General features: G+C 46.8%; 1 protein-coding gene across 3 annotated transcripts in view; it reads left to right on the top strand.

Moving 5' to 3' along the window:
- LOC147679874 (uncharacterized) overlaps positions 1-20,256 on the top strand; it is a 139,009-nt gene that overhangs the window by 90,193 nt on the left and 28,560 nt on the right. Inside the window, exon 1 of one of the 3 annotated variants that reach the window (XM_086943436.1) lies at positions 2,882-2,962. The exons of the other annotated variants lie outside the window; for them this stretch is intronic. The gene's annotated coding sequence lies outside the window, so the exon portion shown is untranslated. Of the gene's footprint in view, positions 1-2,881; positions 2,963-20,256 lie in introns of those variants that run through there. 3 annotated transcript variants of the gene reach the window in all.

Here is a 20,256-nt window from a genome sequence, read left to right as displayed (position 1 = left end):
TAACATCCCGTAGCCATACAGAAATATTCAGTATAAATATTCAGTATAAACCACAATTTGCCGCAGTATATTACACATGTTTCATATTATACAAGTCAAATATACACACAAAGGCATGCCGTTTGAGGAATTACATGTCTAATAAGTGGTAGGCCCATCCAGGAGAGGAGGGTGCATCTGTAAACAGCGAACCACCACAAGGCCCAAGGTATAAGATGATCATAAGGGTTCATGAATCAGGAGGAACTTCAGAGAATATATAGCATCATCGGCATAATAACTATCCGCCATGTGATCTTTTCTGTGCGTCTCCATTGACCTGCATCAGGAAGCAGTTGCAGGACGTTTCATCCGAAACAATATCGCTGACGGATGCGAATAGGTATAAGGCAGTGTATGCACGTTTCGATATTCGTAACATTATAACAACCATCAAATACTAAAATAATAATAAGACACAAGATAACAAAAGCAAAGGAAAAGAATAATAAGCAAATAAAGGGATCATTGGTGTGCTACCGCTAGTGCGAGTCATTGGTTGTGGGGGATGTCTTGCATGGGGGCCAGGAAGCATGCCGCTACTGTGATCTTGAGGGGAGAGTCAGTACCCTGTGCAATGCCAGCGTTAGACCCGCTGCGTAGGTCGAGCTGGGCTGCTAGTATTCGGAACAGTAACACGTCAGTGAGGTGTGACTAAAGTGTTCTGTATACAGGTACCAGGCACAAAGTGATCACACGGGCTCACAGCCCCCGGTATCGCCACTCCTCTAGGCAGGACCAGAAGGGGTATGTCTAGCCAACTCTGGTATATATCTGAGATCCATAACAAATAAACAGCCACAATAATGATAATTGTCTGAGTCCATTTGTTGTGTTAGAGAATATACAACCCTCAGGCTATATTTATTTACACATGTCCTAAAGAAATTATTATTTACATAACATCTTTTCAAGTTGCTGACAATCTAGACATTGAGTCACCTAGCTGAATCTTTTAAATTATTGTTGACCACCCCACTAGCCCTTACAGCACCAATTAATTGACTTGGGGTCCTAGTAAACCTCTGGCACCCCCAGATGATATCTCACACAAGTCGTATTAACCTACTCCCTCACTGCAGGGAAGGCTGGGCCAACATGTAAGATGAGCACTCAACCAACCATGCTAAACCCAACCAACACAAAGAGCGGGTCCTACCTGTCCTCTTTGGGAGGTGGGTCTGGGCAACCGGGCCATACCATGGTCCCCTGGCGCAAGCAACCACTCCCCACACCCCCAGGGGAGTGAACTAGAGTACCCTAGAGTGCTAGGGAAAATAGCTGTAGGGCCTGCCACAGACTACATCCGATATGTTGTTTTATTTGTTTTCGTATAGCACATTATCACCGGTGAGGGTGGCACTGTGCAGGGGTGTGAGGCTAGCCCTGAGTATAGGAAAGGGGAGGAATTACTGGAAGAGCCAGGTCTTCAACTTCTTGCTGAATTCAAGAAGAGAGGAGGAGAGGCTAATATGTAAACTGAGGTTGGAAACGGGGAGGGAGCACACTCCTGACCTCTTAACCGGGTCGCCCCTTCGCATTGTGGTCAATGCAGTTCATACACCTCAGGATAAAATTCGTGGGTATAACACCAAGTTGGTGCAAGCAGGTGCTAGTATCTGTTGTCTCTAGACGCGAGACATGGCTCGCGTTTCTGGATAATATCCGTCATCAGTAGAGATAAATCCGGGGTGGTTAAGAGGCTGCAAACAATCCAGGCTTCATTGCCTCTCGGGCGCGGAGGTGCATCGCCTACGGCTCGTCAGCCAAGGAGGCTCGAGGGAGCCCCAGAAACAGGAAACAGGGAGGGAGCACACTCCTGACCTCTTAACCGGGTCGCCCCTTCGCATTGTGGTCAATGCAGTTCATACACCTGAGGTTGTTCCATGCTTTAAGCGGCAAATAAGAGAAGGCTTTCCCTCCACTCTTGCTTTTGTGGGATAGGTGCCTGGAAGGTTGGTGGAAATGGATGGGGTTGTTCAGGTGGGCTGGGCCTATGTTGTGTAGTGCTTGGTATGTATGGGTAAGGAGTTTGAACCGTGCACCCTTGTGTATCAAGACATAGTGGAGCTCCCCAAGGTTTGGTGTGATGTGCAACCAGGGTGAGTGTTTGAGGACGAGTCTGGCTGCTGCATTCTGCATAGTCTGCAGTCTCCTCATGAAGTGATTGGTGATGACTGCATTGAGAGCATTTCCATAGTCAAGCCTGCTTGTGATGAGGGCTTGGGTGATTGTCTTTCTGGTGCTATACGGTATTCCCTTGTAGCTCTTTCTCAGCATTGTATGAGTATGGAAGCAGGACGCAGTGATGGCATTAAACTAGGTGGGCATGTTCAGCTTGTTGTTGCTGATTATCCAAGGTTTCTTGCATGTGGGCTGCTGGTGGGTCGAGGTCTGTGGGCCACGTGGGTTGGGGTCTGTGGCCACATACATGGTGAAGTCCCATGGGGAGGCATCCTTTCTGAAAACCCCCACTTCTCTCTTGTCTGTGTTCAGCTTGAGACAGTTGGACTTAATCCAGGTGGCATCCTCGGCCATACAGGTGGTAAATTTGTTCCCTGTAAAGGGGATCTTTTTTTCAACGAGGGACTGTATAAGTTGCACTTTAGTGGCATAGGCGAGTATGTTGATGTTGCAGGTGCTGAGGGTGTCGGCCAGTCGGGACATGTAGATGCTGAAGGAGTGGCTGAGTGAGGACCCTTGAGGTACTCTTCAAATGAGTTCTCGTGTTGTAAACAGCTTGACTGAGTTCTTCCAGTTAAAAATGGGCAAAGTGTGGAGTTGGCGTTGATTTGCAGTTCAAAGTTGTGGTGGTCCATGTAATTAGTTTCGGTATCTGCAGAGGCAGTGCAGCTGATGGTGTCTTTGTGGATGATGGCAATTTCTCCCCTGGGCCTGGAACGCTGCAGTACCCCTGCTTCGGGTAAGATTTAGAGTGCAATCAATCCATAATTCGTCTGACTTTTACTGCCTGATGCCAAAGTCTATACCTGCTTTGTATCGCACCACAAATCTAACCCTACCAGAGTACCAGGTAGTTAACTGACTGACTGGGATTTAAAACCCCACTGCATCAATCCGGGCCTCCCCTTTTTCGTGGTTTTTCTCAATGCCCAAAAATAATACACTGCAAAAGGAATAAGTGTCAAAACAGAACTTGAACACTATCAATGTGGCATGGACATCGCGTCTGAGGCAACCATCAGTGAGCGACTTGAAAATTGCGGTTTAACAACCTCAGATGACAATTAAGACACCAGGCTGATTTGTTTTAAGCCTCTGAAATGAGAACAAACTTAAAGACCATGCAATTACTGCCTCTGGAAACCTTCTAACAAAGAAATCAAAGCCTCGTAGATGCTTTTTTTTGTCCAGTGCATGCAAAGTCATTATCACCAACATGAAGAATGTATGCTAGGGGCAGTGTCCTCTTGCCTACCACTTCTTGGGGAGTCAGTCCAGTTCTTCGAAACTCAGACCATCTACACCTCCTCAATGAGCATCCAAGTTTGCATCTGCCTCTTGCTCGTGGAACTAGCCCTGGTAGAATGCTGCTCCTGCTTTCCTCACAAATAAATGCATGAGGGTCAACATTCTGGCATCTGACCTAATGAAAATATTTATAGGGAAAATATATTGCATTAGAACCCGGGCAAGTCTACCCTAGCCATGCCTTGCATCATGTTGAGGCAAATGCAGTATTTATAGCAGTAAGGCTTCCCTCTCCCTATCCTCCTATCTGTGGTGCTGAGGCCTACTCCAGCTACTGACATGGCAACGCCTATCATGAATGAATGAGTGCTGAGGATTACCCCAGCAGTTAAAGTTGCAGCACCTATCCGGAACAAATGAATAGGAGCATTAGTCGGGTTTATTTTATTTTGTATCCCTACGACCTGAAGGTTCAAGGCTATCACTTTTCTAAATTGACACCTTGTGAGCGGGATGCCTATGCTGTGACTAGTGAGGTGGATGTTGCGTTGAACTGCAACTTACAAGAAATCACTCAGTGTGGGGACACAACAACCTTGGTCTCACCTGCTTGCCTATCGATCACCTGTTCTTCTTTTCCTGACCGGTTTGCTTTCGAGTGGGGTAAAGTTATTACTAGATCCCCTCTCAAGCCAAAATATGTGCACTGGCAGCAATCCCTCCTGGATATCCTATTTAGGTCTTGCCTTAGCGACGCAGCGCATGCGCTGCTCGCCCTGGCGAGACGTATAGTCGCCGCTTTCTCTGCCGAAGGTAGACAGGAGGTGGCGCATGTGGACAGGAGATGTGCACTCCGTACGCATGCACATCTCCTGTCCGCGCGTGCCAACTCCTGTCTCCCTTCAGCAGAGAAACCGGCGGCACAGCGTGCGCATCGCGTGCTTTCACTTTTCCTCCCCTGTCGGCTCAGCGATCACTTTTACACAGCTTCGACCTTCCAGCCGCCTTCCTTGCGCTGCACCTCCACGTTATGCTCCAGAGAGCTAGCCTTTTTTTTTTTTTTTTTTTTAACAAGTGTTTCAAGCCTGTCTGTGAGTAGCCTTGCCTATTTGAAACTTTGGCTTTTGAGGGTTGATCTGAACACAAATCAAATGCATACTTTAAAAAATAAATTAAGTACCACCTTATAACTGAAGTGTTTAATGCAACAAAAACAGTTTCCTTTCATCTTGAAAACATTAGCAAAAAGAGAATTGTTTAGTAAAAATGCTCACTTTTAAATAAGTATGAACTGAATGTGGAGACCGAGTTGCTTGAGGTTCACATCAAAATGCACTACAAACCGATGTGCTGTATCATGCCTTAGCAAGCATGTCGATTGCCACTAACCGTTATACTAGCTACGTGCCATACAGTGAATAGGAAGCTCTTACTAGCAGAGAACTAAAGCATATACAAAACTGCCAACATAGGTGTGAGACAGATTCCATACTGTTAATATCAGTTGACACAGGTGTGGATTTCGGTTACAAAGGGCTTAATTGACATTTATTTTCAGGCTGTCACTGCGAGTAAAACCCAGGCTAGAAACGTGCAACATTCACAAGTCTGTACCAGGGTGAGAGGTGGCTTATGTTGGTGGTAGATGTGACATTTATGGCGTGTTTCTCAGTATTCAGGTGTGGTAACGTCCTCGCCTAGTTTCAGCATGTCCCTCTGGGTTTGTATTCAAAAGTCAGAAATCGTGACCTCTTTTGTGAATTGGGGACTAATAAACTGGCCTTGATCTTATGGGTACTGTTGAACTGCTTAAACGGTATGCGTTTGACTTCCATGGCCTGCCACTTCTTATTAGGAGTTACCCAGACTTATAGTAGGGCTCTAGTGTGTCCACGAGAATGGGAACACATATTTAAAATTTAGCTTTTTGAAATAATAAAGTAATAGTATTGGGCAAGGTCTGATGTCGTAGACATACTGTGCTGAGTGACCGAATCATTGCCCAAGGATGCTGTGATGCTGTGGCTGTTCCCAGGAAAAAAATAGAACCACATTTAAATGTTCAGCTCTGGAAACTGTTATCTAAAAGTCTTATTGTAGCTATGTGCGCTGGACCAAGAGCCCCAAAACTTGACAATGGTCCGAGAAACGTGCTGAAAAGGGCAATGGCAGAGGAAAAGAACATAAACCTTTCTTGGAGTGATGAATGCCTAACAGAAGACCTAACGGGTTGCTGTGAAATGTTACAGCGGCTGACAGATCCTCCAGGATGAAAGGCCACGATGAATAAACAAACAAAATTACTCTGAGTCAAGACCACCAGAAAGAAGGAAATTAAAGGAAACTGGCGGCAACAAGCACTCATTACAACCAGGGCATAGTATTGTTCTAATGATGTTCGAGGAGTGTTCCATAGATGTGGGATAAGGTAGTTTCCTCAACCACAACAAAAAAGCATTTGCAAGACAGTAGGGCTCACATTTAGGTGAGTTTGCGCTATTGGCATTATAAGCTTTTATTTGTTTTAAAAACCAAAACATAAATAAGAGTCATTGTAATTTACAATGCTAATAGCTTACACTCGCATAAATGCGAGACCTATTGCATTGCAAATGCTTGTTTTTTTCCGTTGTTGCCACCAGCTCTAAGGCCCCAAATACCCTATAAAAAGCAAGAGCAAAGGATGCTGCAGAAAGTAGAGTAACCTATTTAGGCATGCACACCACAGGAAGGACCTCTAGAACCTTCCCCAGCTTGCCTAGGAACTTTGGGGTTTCGTTTATCCAGTGTTACCTCTTCCAGCCTTTTAAAGCTTTCTGTTTGCAGGTTTAGAGAAAATGGCCAATCCTGAGTTGTGGTTATAGCTCATGCTGCAGATTTTCTTTCCACATGCATGTGCTGCAGGAAGCCCAGCCAGCTGTCCAAGGAGATATGCGTTACTTGTATGAGATGTGCATTGCCAGTAAGATGACGCTGACAAACCATTTTGTATGCCCTCTATGGTTTTGGTGGAAGGCTGGCAGTAACTAGGTCTGAGCATCTATATTCCATAGAAGCTCCAGAAAGCGTGTGAGCTTCTCTCCCGTCACTCGATTTAAACAGCAGAAGTCCTGCAACTTGAAATGGTAGAAGGCAGGTCGTTATCCAAAATACCGGGCACATATTTAGCTTTGAACAAGAAGTTATTCTTCAAACACACCAGCACCTTAAGAAGCTTCAATACCATCTAGCGCTTTGCATGTTTGAAGTTAATGGATTCAACCACTGACCTGCTGTCTGACCAGCAGGTAAAGGATTTGTTCCTGAACTGCTCTGTCCAGATGTGCAACGCCACCAGAATGGGGAGCTATTCAAGAAAAGTAACATTCCTAACCAAGCCAGAATTCAGCCATTTTTGCAGGCCAAGGCTGGAATATCCATTTGGAACCCAACATGGCCTCAAAGGTACACTACTCGCTGCATACGTGAACAGACCAAATTCTTGAATCTACTGTGCTGGACCTGGCCAGACACTAGAACTAATAAAACCGAAAAGGAATGACAACCTCGTGTCCTGCTTTAATTCTGATTACAGTTTTCTGTGATGCTTCGCTTGAAACCTGGACCTATCGTGTGCAATGGATCTTAAAAAGTTTCGGCCCATCGAGATGATCCACAAGACAAGTAAGCTATCCCACCAAAACTTGAAGCTGGTGCTACATAGTTTTGCATGCCTCTGAACTGTTTCTCAGTGATTCCCTGAAGGCCTTCACTTTTTCTTGTTGCAACCTTTATTCTCCATTTACAGAGTCAATTTCAATCCTCAGTAAACCCAATGGTATGGCAGGACCCTCAGTTTTCTCCCCACTCCCCCTTTAGCCAGTGGATCAATGAAACTCTCCCATGAGCCTGATAAAGGATGATGGCGAACAATCACAACTCCCAGAGCCGTCCAGATCTAAAAACAAGAAATTGTCAAGGTACTGAATAATATTTTGGCCCCAGAAGCAGGAGAGAAGACCCATTTGACTAAAGTGCCGACATTTTCAAATTAGGCTCAGGACACTGAACAATCTGGGCATACATTTATTATAAAAGCAAACCCCTTCAAATTGAAAACCCAATAAGGAAAATCCTCCCGGTGAACCGGAGTAAGCGCGAAAAGATGACTCCGCGTGTACCTTGGCCTTGAAGACCTTCTTACCCTGGTCTCTCAACTTGGCAAGCGTTCCATCCAGAAAATTGCACTTTACTGAGGAAAGTGCTGGGTCGAAAGTTTCATTGACTCCCAAAACCCCAGGTGGGGCCAGATAGTTTGCTTTTAAGCCTGAAATCCCACCTGTCTTTTTTGGGAACCAATCCTGATGGTGAACAGAATAAATTGTTGAAAGGAGGGCTATCGAACGGTGCGGCAACTCTCCACAGTCCCACCTTCTTTTTCGGTGTTTTGCTGAAGTAAAACCACAACACAGCTAACAAGCTGCATCAGATCTGAATTAGGAGTCTATCCAAGGGGTCAAAGCCAGTAGAGATACTAGATCGGGGTCTTTCACCAATGGAAATACAGCCGGACTATTTCGGACTTCCGTTTTGTGTTTTCTTTATTTTAATATGAATTCTGGATGGCCTCCCGTCCCATAGATGGAATAATTATGCTTGAATTTGAATGGACCTGAGGGTCTAGTGCATGACCTTTTGTTAAAAGCCCAGCAGGCTCTTCCTTTTTGAATTAAAAAAAAAAAAAATATATATATATACACTGACGAAGGCAAGTGCTGAAACGCGTCTGACTTTAACTTTCTGCGCCAAATAAACCTATTTGGTTTTCACCTGCTGTGAGTGCCGTCTTGTTGCTTTCTGCTGCCGGTCCTCGGTAGCAGAGTTGCGGAGCTCTAAATATATATATATATATATATATAATCTCTGTCTAGCATTCCATAGAACAACAGTTCTCACTGTTCATGATGAATTCGAATAATGAATTGGGAATGATTAATACATGAAGGGTAACAACGCTCTTTCAACGTGCCTAATGACTTTTGTTGAGATTTGCACTGTTTGTTTGTAAATTAACTTGTAAATATGGCATTGTACATAAAATCATAGGATACTAGCCGATCCACGGCTTTATTTTCAAACGTGAGAACAGTCACGCATGAATTAGATAAGACCCCTACTTGGATAGAACACCTTTCCAATATGGTGCCCACAGTGGCCACAATGGGGTACAGTCCTATGTTTATGTCAATGTCAATGCTCAAGACTTTGTTTATTTTAATGGGATGCATGATACTGACCAGTGACACACTGACGAAGGCTCACGCCGAAACGCGGCTGTGCTTACCCGTTCCCCTTGATTAAAAACTTTTGCTTGACTCTTGGACTACGAGTGCTGCATTCTTCCTGTGTAACATAGAGGAGTTTTGAGCGTCAATATATATATATTCAGCAAGTTGGCTGGGGCTTTTACTGGCTCCTGCTGTTCTCAGCTTCTCTTCGCCCAAGGTATTGGGACAGCTCCAGTCCGCCATCCAGCGCAAGCAAAGCATTGGACTGCTGCCAGGGGCAGCGCGTGACTTCACGTGAGGCGAAAATCACTGTATTTTGAACCTACGGCCCAGCGGACACTTATTCTGGGGGTGTGAACGGTAGCGGGGACCAGAGGAGACACTGAGACATCACTCACCGGCACTTGTATTCACCGGGCCTACTTTGCACTGCTTAAGCCAACATGGGCACAATCTTGAGTAAAATGTCTCCACGCAACACTTACCCGGCACAATGAACTCTGGGAGATGCAGTCTGTTACCATGCTGCATCCAGTGGGCGGATATAATACTGATGGAGGCGAGCATCTCCACCAATGGGATGTGCAGAGAATAAATTTTAAGGCGGTGTTTATGCAAGGCACAGAAAGCATCGGCATCTGAAGAAGGCGAGAGTTCGCCGAAATGCATCATGCCACACCGGCTTGTTAATAAAGTGTCTCCCTGAAGAAATCCTCGTGTGGCCTCTTCTGCTTCTTCGCACTGAAAGGGAGTTTTGGTGAGATATATATATTTTTAATTTTTTTTCTCAATATAAATTCTTAAAGTCGCACTCTGACAGGACTGGTTCTCTCGACACTTCCTTTTCTGGAACATATAATGGAGGCAATAATTGTTTCTTTAATTCAAATCTATTCTGATTACACATTCTTCCAACAGAAGGCGTTATCATAATCCTTCCAAAACATACCCCCAAACTTATCATTTGCAATCACCCCTCCCAGCAGCAAAACTGCCTTTGGGGGAGGGAGGGGGTGAATAGCCCTTAAGCCAATTGATCAACGTCCCTTCTACCCTTGGCTTTTTCTGTCCATGAGAGCATTCTTAGAGCTCTTTCAGATCTTATGTTACCAACTTCACCGTGGCGAGTTCGAAAAGGTCTGCATTTACCCCCTTCTTGATCGTAATCTTAAGTTCATCAGTTAAGTGTAACCACCAACTGTACCTTAGCAGCCAGCAGCTGATCATGCAGTTTGAGAGAGGTGGAATCCTTACCTTTGCTTTCCTTTTGAAATCTCTGCTGCAGGTAAGGCTAATGACAAGGGGGCATTTGTAGGAGCAGCGGTGTTGTCTGCGATAGGGGGGGGGGGGCTGCTGTTGTGTAGCAAGCTGACTATCTGGTGCTCCTGCTTTAGTGAGTATGGGGAGGGTTGATTGCTTGTCAGAGGCCTCTCTGCCAAGCACCTTCGACATGGCTCAGATTTCTTCAGTACCTGCCTGCTTCGCAACCATTAAGTTTGACAACCATGGCAAAACATGTGCTAAGCAAGTTACTAGCTCATCATCCGAATCGAATCGGTGCAGATTTTTTTTTCCTGACTGTTCAGGGTGTGCCCTGTCACCTTCTATTGTTGTGATCACCTCTGCCAAGAAGGGTTGGCCAAGCCGCGGCTGCTCTTTCTCAGGGGAGATACCTTTTGGTGCCCTTACTGACCTCCAACCCACAACCACGCAGGTGTGCCCTTCCATGCGCGTTTAGGAACCTGAGGCAAGCCCACCTTAGTTGGGAGCCCACCCTTCTTATGCGTTCCTTTGGCACTATCTGCGAAGGGGGTTACTCTGGGACTGCAGGCTGGGACCTGGTAGGAGGATGTGGGATGCCAGTCAACAATTGTTTGATGGATTCCAATCTCTCCATAACAAATGCCATGTCTGCATCCTGCCGGCTTGCCCTCCATATTACCGATCTTGGTGGCATCTTGAAGCTGCAACTCCGTTCAACATACCCTCCAAAGTAATGTGCACTGAGCAAAATTTGACAATGGAATCAAATAGCAACCATGCTTACATTGCACAATCAAACACAACACCAGTATACGTATGTGCTTTTAATTGTGATCACTGAATTTCGCTTTATAGCAGCCCCCACAAACTGCCATGCATTAAATGATCACTTTAAAATGTATTCCTTGAGCATAGCAACTCTTTCCAATGGACCAGACATTAGAACAGACAAAAGACCAACCCGCAGGAGACACCTGTCCTCGGAGGCTGCCATGGTGGCGCCACCCTTTATAACCATCGAAAATACCCTATGGCACACACCACATAAGAGGACACCCTGAAGCAGCAGGAGAGATGTCAATGCACATTCATTGAGGCAGAACTAAAGATTTATACCTCAAAGAACCTGTTCGAGGGGAGTTAAAATAACCTGCAGCCTTCCTGAGAGGTCATCCCATCTTTTTTGTTTGTTTTATGACTTGATGATCCACAGGGGCTGCTATAACATACTGTCCCAGTTTCATAAACAATCTCTGCTTATGTATGTGTGTAAAGGTAGCCAACTTTCCATTATGACCTTGCAGGACACTTTGTCTCTGTGGAGATACTTGTGCGCACTGAGACACTGCAAGATGTTTATTTCGGGATTTGGAGAAGTAGATGTGTCGTGGGTGGGTTTGGGGAATTTTATTTCATAGTGGTCTCTTCTCAACAGGACTCGAAGACTGTGAAATACGTGGATCTGACCAGGCATAAGAATCCATCAAATGGCATTACTGTGCTGTGTTCTGAGTTTAACAAAGGACACTCTTATTGAAATCGGGCAGTTTGATAGCTGTGTCCAACTAGATCATCAAACTTTTCACAGATTGAAATGTTGCTATATGCCTAGATAGCTACAACGCACCAAAGTTCTAGTATTTTTGGTCCATTTGACACTATTTCAACTTTCTGTGATTCGTGCTGACCATTTCAAGATAACTTTCTTAGTGGAAGCTAATTTTAAAGGTCACAGGTAGTAGCCAGTGCTGGTCGGGCCATTAACTCAGTCTAGCTTTAGTCCCTGCTGCTGCAAGGGCAGTGTCACTGTAGGTGCCACCACTTCCTGTTGGCCCCATTAAGGGTAAATGCACAGCTAAAGGACACTCTACGGCAGTGCTTCCCTGTCAGTTGCCATGTCCACTAATGCAGTGGCGTCGCTAGACCTTTGGCGGCCCTGGTGTGGCATTTTTAGACCCATTTCAGCAGCAGGGAGCCTGGAGCAGCTTTGAATGACTCCAGACATACCTAGAAGCTTGGGCCTGGCTGCTTTCACCCTTCCCCCAACTTGTTGGCTGGCTCCTGGGGTGCAACAGTCTTTGAAGATGGCCTTGGAGGAACCCCCCTGTACAGCTGATTTCCCCCCCCCCCCCCCCCCCCCCCCCGGGGATGAGGTGAGCGTGAGGGACCCTGCATGGCTCTGAGCGATGCACTGGCTGTCAATTTGGAGGCCTGCTCCGAAACGAGCAGGGCCTGTGACCGAACGCTGGGCCTACTGAGCTGCCGCCTCTCTAGATCACCGGCACCAGGCAGTGGCATACACCATGAGCCAGGGAGGTAAATGAAGCTCCTTCTCCTCCGGCATACTCCAGTGTAATATATCCATTGTCTGCGGGGGGAGCAGTGAACGAGGAGGGACCTTCCCCAGTGCTGCAGAGGCCCTTGGCGGCGCAACCTGCTGCAGCCCATGCCCTCCTATCCGGCAGACACTGCGATTACCTATAGCAGTAGCACATAGTGTTGCGGCTGACCGTGACAGACCAGATGATAGCAGCTGCGTGGAGGAGATAATGGCAGGGCCGAGAGCAGAATGGAGAGCCTGCTCTGGTGGCGCAGCAACAGACGGCACTGGGGTGAAGTGGAGGCAAGCCCAGTCGACCTTGGAAGCTCAGTGCACATGCGCCAGGATTCCAGGCTTTGGGGATCCCCCCTGGGACTCAAGGGAAGGTGGCTTCTGCGGTCTCCCAACCGGACGGGTGATGCAAACCCAGGTATCTCCATGTCTACTGCCCGGGCTAAGAACGCTCCCTAAAATAGATGCTGACCAAACCATCTGGGAGCCAGATAGGAGTTAAACGTCCTCATCCCTGCACGTAGCACCAAAACGACGCAACGACAATGAGGGCCCAGTTAACCACGCCCTCGTGGAGGCCCTGTTCTCTTCCCTATGGGAGGGTCTTCAAACTGTTAAAAAGGACCTATCCCAAGACCTGAAAGAGACCAGTCGGGAGGAGGGAGATAGGGTCTCTACGCTGTAAGAACACAAATCTATCAATGATGAGGAGATAGAGCACCTGCAGCAAGAGGTCATCTGACTCTGGAACAGCACATTGATTTTCAAGTGCATACTGAAGACCTTGAAAACCAGCCAATGCACAATAATCTATGTATTCGGCGGCCAACCAACGCTGAGGAAGCCAACCTAGGGAAATAAGTGCAAGCCCTCTTCACTCGGATCCTGGAAACCCCACCAACAAAGATATACAGCTGGACAAAGTACGTAGCGTAGGTCCTCCATGACAAATGGGAACGCCCCTGCCGACATCTTGGTTTGTGCCCATTATTTTCAGCTTAAGGAACTGATCCTACATATAGCTCATCCCGTGCAGTTCCGAGGACACACACTGGTGCTATATCAAGACCTGTCCGCTCTCACCTTACACTTCGTCTGGCCCGTCACTGCTTACTTCTAGGCGAAAGGAGTGACCTACACCTGGGGACTTCCCTTCTGATGGGAGGATATACTCTACCAGATCTTTTCCTGACCGAGGCGTGCAAACTCCCACCGATGGATGAGTCACAGTGAGCAAACTTCCACTCCCTGACCGCGGAAGCACCTATGTTGGCAGGGGGGGAGGGGGAGGCAGCCTCCGCCAAGGATAGTCTTTATCTAGATCCAGAGACGATGGCCATGGAAGAAAAGCCATGTTGATACAATCTGGAAATCCTGACTGACAGAGAGTACTTGGAGATAGCTGGGACTTTTGTCTTGTGGACGTTGCAAGGGAGGTTGTAGTGGGACACTAAAGAGAGGAGTACGAGTTGCGCCCAACCCTTGCACCGAGATACTCCATGGAACAATGGCAGACATGCTGACCGCCTCTATATACTATACTCTTGTTATGTTGAGTGGGGAGTAATACTTGCTCCTTAGGCCTGCACACTACACTGCAGATGCTTGCAAACGCATAGTTAGCCACGTACAGTGTTGTATCTGAGATTGCACAGTTGGACTTGGATGTGGTGGGCACATGGCTGTTTTTCACTACCCTTACCACACATTCGCTTTAAAGTCCTCACCCTTAATGTGAAGGGGTTAAATAACCTTTTCAAGCGCCGAGCTGTTCTCTCATTCCTCGAACAGTCGGAAGCATCTCTGTCGTTTACAAGAAACCCACCTGGTTGCCACACGAACCATTCCTGGGCCTTTTCACACCAGTTTTTCTCCCCAGTGATAAAACAGCACAGGTTTCTCTTCTGGTCTCTCACTCCTTTCGCGGGAAGGTGGGTGACCAGCTGGTGGAAATTAAGGGAAGGTAACTGGTGTACAGTTTAAGTGTGGAAGACCGCTCCTTTGTGGTGGACTCCCTCTATGCTTCTAATGATTGCCACAACTGCTTCCTTAGGAGGGCAATAGCAGGAGTTATGTCCTCAAGATTTGACCGTGCTGATGTGGAGGTTGTGGTAACCTGAATCTGGTGTTTGACGGCAACCTCAATAGGTCCGCGCCCCAACATGGCGGCTCGGGGCCTCTTTCGCAAGAGGGAATACAATGGCTATTGGAAATGGGGCTGAGGGACCTTTGGAGGCAACATCAACCCCAGACTATAAACTATACCGTTTATTCTCATGCACACAAGACTTCTGCCCACCTTCACAAAATCCTGAGTACCAAAGAGTTTCAGAACCCCCTTCTGGCAGCTGAATTAGTCAGATCCCGATCAGACCACATTAACACTCCCTCTTACCCCACACCGCCACCACGAACACCTCGACCATGGGGACTAAGTGAAACTCTACTGCAGAGACCAGAAGTGGTGGAACAGATCCTTACTAGGTACCTTTATGTCAACGACACAGCTGACATCCCAATCTCTCTCTCCTCTGGGAGACTTCAAGCAGTCATCCAGGTGAAATTCATATCCATATCTACGGCGGACAATAAAATACGATGCAAAAAGATTAACTCATGACTCAACAGGTGCAATAGCTTGAGTGTATACATAAGTGCACTGGCGCTACCAGAGTATAGCACCAGCTGGAAGCCAAGAGGGCCAAACTGGCGTGACTCGACCTAGACAAAGCAGAGTACATGTTGCTTCTACTCTGGCATTCTTTTTACATTGGAGGGAACCAATGCGGGCGTTTGTTTGCCAACCGCCTGAGGACGCAGCAGCAGGCTACAAAAAAGACGCTTCGCTCGCATGATAACACTGAGATCGAGGGAGATGCTGCCATTGCATCTGCCTTCTGCGATTTTTATGCAGAACTCAATTCGTGGCATACCCTCCCTGCCGAGGGCCTTTGCCTGAGCAAAGCACACTCTTGGCGGCTGGCGGAGTTCTAAACTGATTCGTAGGGACTCGAGATTTGTATAGAGGAAGTGATCTGCCATCGCAAGACAGAAGTTCTTTAAATCGCCGGGGCCAGACAGATTTCCGGCACTGTTCAGCCCTCCATGATGGATGCCACCATAGTTCTTCCCAAACCAGGTAAGTACCCCAAACAGTGAGGGTCGTACCTCCCTATAGCCCTCCTCAATGTGGATTTCAAATTATTTACAATATTTTAGGAGTACGCCTTAACCAGCATATGGTGGGCTTATAGATCCCGTTCAGGCAGGATTCGTCCCACATAGGCAATGTAGTGATAATATGAAGTGGATCCTACATGTGCTCGACAGGGGCGCATGCTCCAAACAGGAGATCATGCTTTTGGCCTAAAATGCCGAAACGGTATTTGACCAGGTGCACTGGCGGTGACGCTTTGGTTTTGGGCCCCGGTTCCGCACATGGGTACTATGCAGCTATGGCCAACCCTGGACGACGTTAAAAGTGAACCGTCCGAGCTCGGTGCCATTTTGTATTCATAGGGGGGGCAAGAAAAGGGTGTACGGTTTCTCTACTGCTCTTTACCTGTAGATGGAGCCCTTAGCTCAAAGGGTGCGTGACAATTACTGCATTACTGGGTTTGCCTTTGGTGGGGCCAAACACACAATCCACCTCTATGCTTATGAGGACATAGCGGCATTGAATCACCTCGGGCAGGCCCTCCTGGCTTTCGTTCTTGAGATGGAGGGCTACAGTGGGGTGGTGGGATTTTGGGTAAACATCCAGAAATCGCAGGCTCTGAACCGCTCGGTCCCAAAAGAGATGGAGGCTCTCCTGGCCCGATACTGCTCGATTTTAATGACAATCTACCTCTATCCCCTACTTGGGTATCCAATTAGCTCTACTGTTCTGGAGACCGCAAATATGAACTACCAACTCCTCTGTAGACAAATTAAGAGACCTAGCAAAATGAAAGTTATACCGGCTCTCCTGGCTTGGCCGAGTAGCAGCACAAAAGATGACTAATCTCCTGAGAATCTTCTTCCAGGTGCTCCCACTCAAGCCCCCCCTGCCAGCATGATACTAGCCCTGCAGGGAGAAATGCATCATTTTGTTTGGGCAGAGGGACTGCCTTGTAGGAGCAGAGATCAGCGCTTTCGCCACCCAGTAGAGGGGGTCTGGGAATCCTCAACCTCATGCAGTGATACCGCGAGCAGCGCAGCTGCAATATTGTCGAATGGTCCAGAGAGGAATCTGAGAAACTTTGGCTATTCATGGATAGGACAGTATTGGGAAAGTTCCCTTCTTGCATTGCCCACAGAGAGCATAGGGCTTTATTCCTCCAGCGTCACTAAATCATTCCTGCGTGTGTGGGACTGAGTCTCCACCTGTAAGGGTCTGACGTCCTTTCCCTCCCCGCTCACACCGGTGATGGGGACTTCACGCCTGGCCTTGACAAGGCTGCTTTTCAGGTCTGGCAGAACTCTGGTTGTTGCTCTGTTGACCACTTATTCGATGCCCATCCCCTTTGAGCAATTCCAGGCAGATTACTCTCTCTCCCGGAGACAGAGTAGCTTTGATGCCTGCTGGTCAGACATTGAGTGATGCATCCCCTCAATGTGCCCGGGAGCACAGCGGCCTCTTACCACATTTGTAAGGTGGTTGATCACCAAAACCACAGAATAGCGTCTCATTACTGACCTATACAACCTTATGCAGCAGGCGACACCGGTGACTAAGTCCCCTGGGCAGAAACGCTGGGAGCGGGAACTGGGATGGCTGCTAATGACCAAGGAATGAGATGAGCTATTCTACAGGGCACGCTACACATCACGTAACATGGCCAGCACGGAGACTGCTACAAAAATAGCTATGTATTGGCATCTCATGCCGGCGCAACTGCATCAGGGCAACCAGTCACGCAGCACTGACTGCTGGAGACACTGTGGGTCCCCGAGAACACTCGTACACCTGCTGTGGGAATGCCCCAAACTCCAACTGTATTGGGATGGATCCTGAACGATATTGATATCTACCTTGACACTCCATTACCTCGCTTCCCTGCATACATTGCCTTAGCCTCTCTAATGCGCATACATTTCCACTCAAATTACGTAAGGGACAACAGATGGATAGGTTTAGCAATGAGCGTGGGTCTCCAGAATGTCCTCAATTATTGGGGTACAGATAAAATTCTGACTCCTAGGGTGGCTCCATAGGTTATGGCAAGTGTGGGGATTGAGAACTTTACCCTAGTCCTCACTGCAACTCACACAGAGACCTTTGGCGCCCATACATAGTATTCCTCTCAGCGAAGTTCCGGAAATTGACCTGCCAAAATATTTGGGCCTTCTGCATCTGACAGATGTTTGCGACTCTATCATAAAATGTTCGTATCCTCCTGACTAATTCACGATTCAGTAGTGACTTCCGCCATCGATGCCTATGATGTGAACATCTGGTTTTTGGGGATGGGGAGTAGAATAGGCTTTTTCGTTGCAGCGGTTTTGGTCCAGTAAAGATTTTTGTCCACAAAGAGGACAAGCTCTTGCTGTTGTGCAAACCTTGGTGCATGACATGTTAACTGGTGCAACCAGTGCTTCTGCCCGGTTTCTTTAGGGTCTATGGTCCATGGACCCAGGGGGTCCACGAAGGCTAGCTAGGAGGTTGGAGACAGATTAGCAAATTTAAATGGTATTAGCGTATTAATGAAGTATACTTGAATAAAAAAACAATGTAAAAATGAACATTTTAAAATGCTCTGTAAGTGTGAAGGAATATCAGCCTGAAGGCTTAAAACTAAGTTGTTTTTCTTAGCTGGGTTCATAGGAGCAGTAAAAGTACAGCAAACAGACCCTAATATGGATAACCAGTCGCGTCGAAGTATTGGTGTGTGCCAACCAAGAGAGAGTATACACCAGAAGCAAAAAATTCAGTGATGTGCTTAAGCCTACATATTGTTTTACCTTTTAGAAATCACACCAAATTTTGACAAGCTCAAAGCTCCCCACTAAAATTTCTATTTTTGCATATTTTCTTTTTGAATTAACTTCAATATTTTCTCTTATAGATTGTGTTTTTGTTTCACATACTTCTTTGTATTTTTGTGTCTTGCTTTGAGGTCCAAATTCTAAAAATTGCTCTAGTATGGGTTTACGGCTTTCAGCAGTGATTCACTGTGTGGGTGGGGCTTGAATAGGCACCGGAGTCGAAGGTAAAGAATATCTGTACCAGATGATGAATGTTTATTTACTAGATGTCTTCTAATGTAAGACAGACCTGCAGAAGTCGGGACAGTTGGACACCTGAGTGTCCGTTTTTTGGAGTATTATTCCCATACACTTCGTGAATAGCTGTTCAGCAAGGCTTGTGACATTTAGTAGTAGGTTGCCATGCTTAAAAGACATTTTTACGTGTCGAAATATATACATTAATTAAAGTACACTGCAACAATTTTGTCAGATTTTTTTTCTTTTTTTGATTTACATTTTTATTGAGTCTTTGATTAGTTATCAATTTGCATATCACATCTTCCATAATTTCTGTGATTTACAAAGAAAGGATTTTAGGAAATTACATGATCATTTTTTTTGTGTCATTGGCGCTTGCTTTGTCTCTTGGAGCTTAACCTCTGGCCCGACTCTTCCAATGAATTGTCTAGCTTGAAAACTTCTAGTAGGCACTTCTCGCGCACCAACAATAGCAAGATTACAAGCTACCTTCTTTAAAATAAATACACTTCCCTCTGCAAGCGTCTCCTTCCCAAACACCAGACTGAGATTTGCAAGTATTCTTCACTCATATCCAACTGAAAGAGCACTGGTAGGAAGGAGTAGTCCATGGTGGTTGGTGACCCACAAAAATGGCCGGTCGACCATATCTATATCTATACTACTATTATAAAGAGAAAACTGTGTCCTTTGAGCCAGGTAAACTCAAAGTACACCACCAATCAAAACACCCAAGACATATTTGAAAACCTCAGGGCAAGCAGAAGGACATAGGCTATTAAAAATAAAAAATATACGATGTTTAAAAAATTTTGAAATAAAAATAAAGTAGTCCCTTGCAAGTAGTGCCGGCCGCGATGTCTGCGTGATGACATCATTTGCGCTCCCAACACTTCCTGAACACTTCCTGAAATGGCGGCGAAGATCGCGACCTGCTGGGAGGACTGCCGCGGCCCTGCTTGCTGCTGGGCGAAGTGGCGGCCTGTGCGGGCGGGGCGCCTGGATCAAGTCCGGTGGCTCAGGTAAAGATCAGGCTCTCTGGGACACGGGTGGGAGGAGGCCGGGGCGGGAGGGGGCCGGGCTGGGCCGGAAAGGGGAAGTGGGCGGAAGGCTGGCCCTGAACAACGGCGGCTAAAAAAAAAAATGCTGCCCCCAGCCCCTTTCTGCCCCAGGCAACGCTGGGGCGGGCTGCTAGTATACAATAAAAAAAATACAAGTAAACATTTTACATTTAAAATGAAGAAAAAGTTTTTCAGTTTGCAGCATGTCCTCTGTGTTCTCCGGCTCGAGACTCGTCAAGCACGAGGTCCCACAGCTCCTTATCCAATCCAGACACTACTCTCATGCTGCACGAGACAAGCGTTTGGATTGGCTGGAGCAGGCTGCCTCAGTGCTCGGAAGTTTATATCAAAAAAGGGGTCTTGTCCTTACGGGACCAAGTAGGACATCATAATCCATCAAAAAACAATTACCTGGAGGAGGAGCTACGCCCGCAACCAAGATGGCCGCGTAAGCTCCCGGCTCCGCCGCCAGTAGCTCATGAATCCTGTCATCGATCCTGAAATCGTACCAGACTCCCGTGTGGCTGAAGTGTTGCGGAGCACAAAGGTGTAATCCAGAGATTTCCATCTTCTCGAAAGACTGAGCTACGCCGTGTTTTCATGTTGTAATACTTATTCGATGGAAATTCATCATAAAAGTACAGACATACAAATA

Source organism: Lissotriton vulgaris, chromosome 11, assembly GCF_964263255.1.
Source record: "Lissotriton vulgaris chromosome 11, aLisVul1.2, whole genome shotgun sequence".
NCBI lineage: Eukaryota > Metazoa > Chordata > Amphibia > Caudata > Salamandridae > Lissotriton > Lissotriton vulgaris.
The sequence above is the reverse complement of the archived record's forward strand: the minus strand, read 5'-3'. Positions and strand labels throughout refer to the sequence as shown.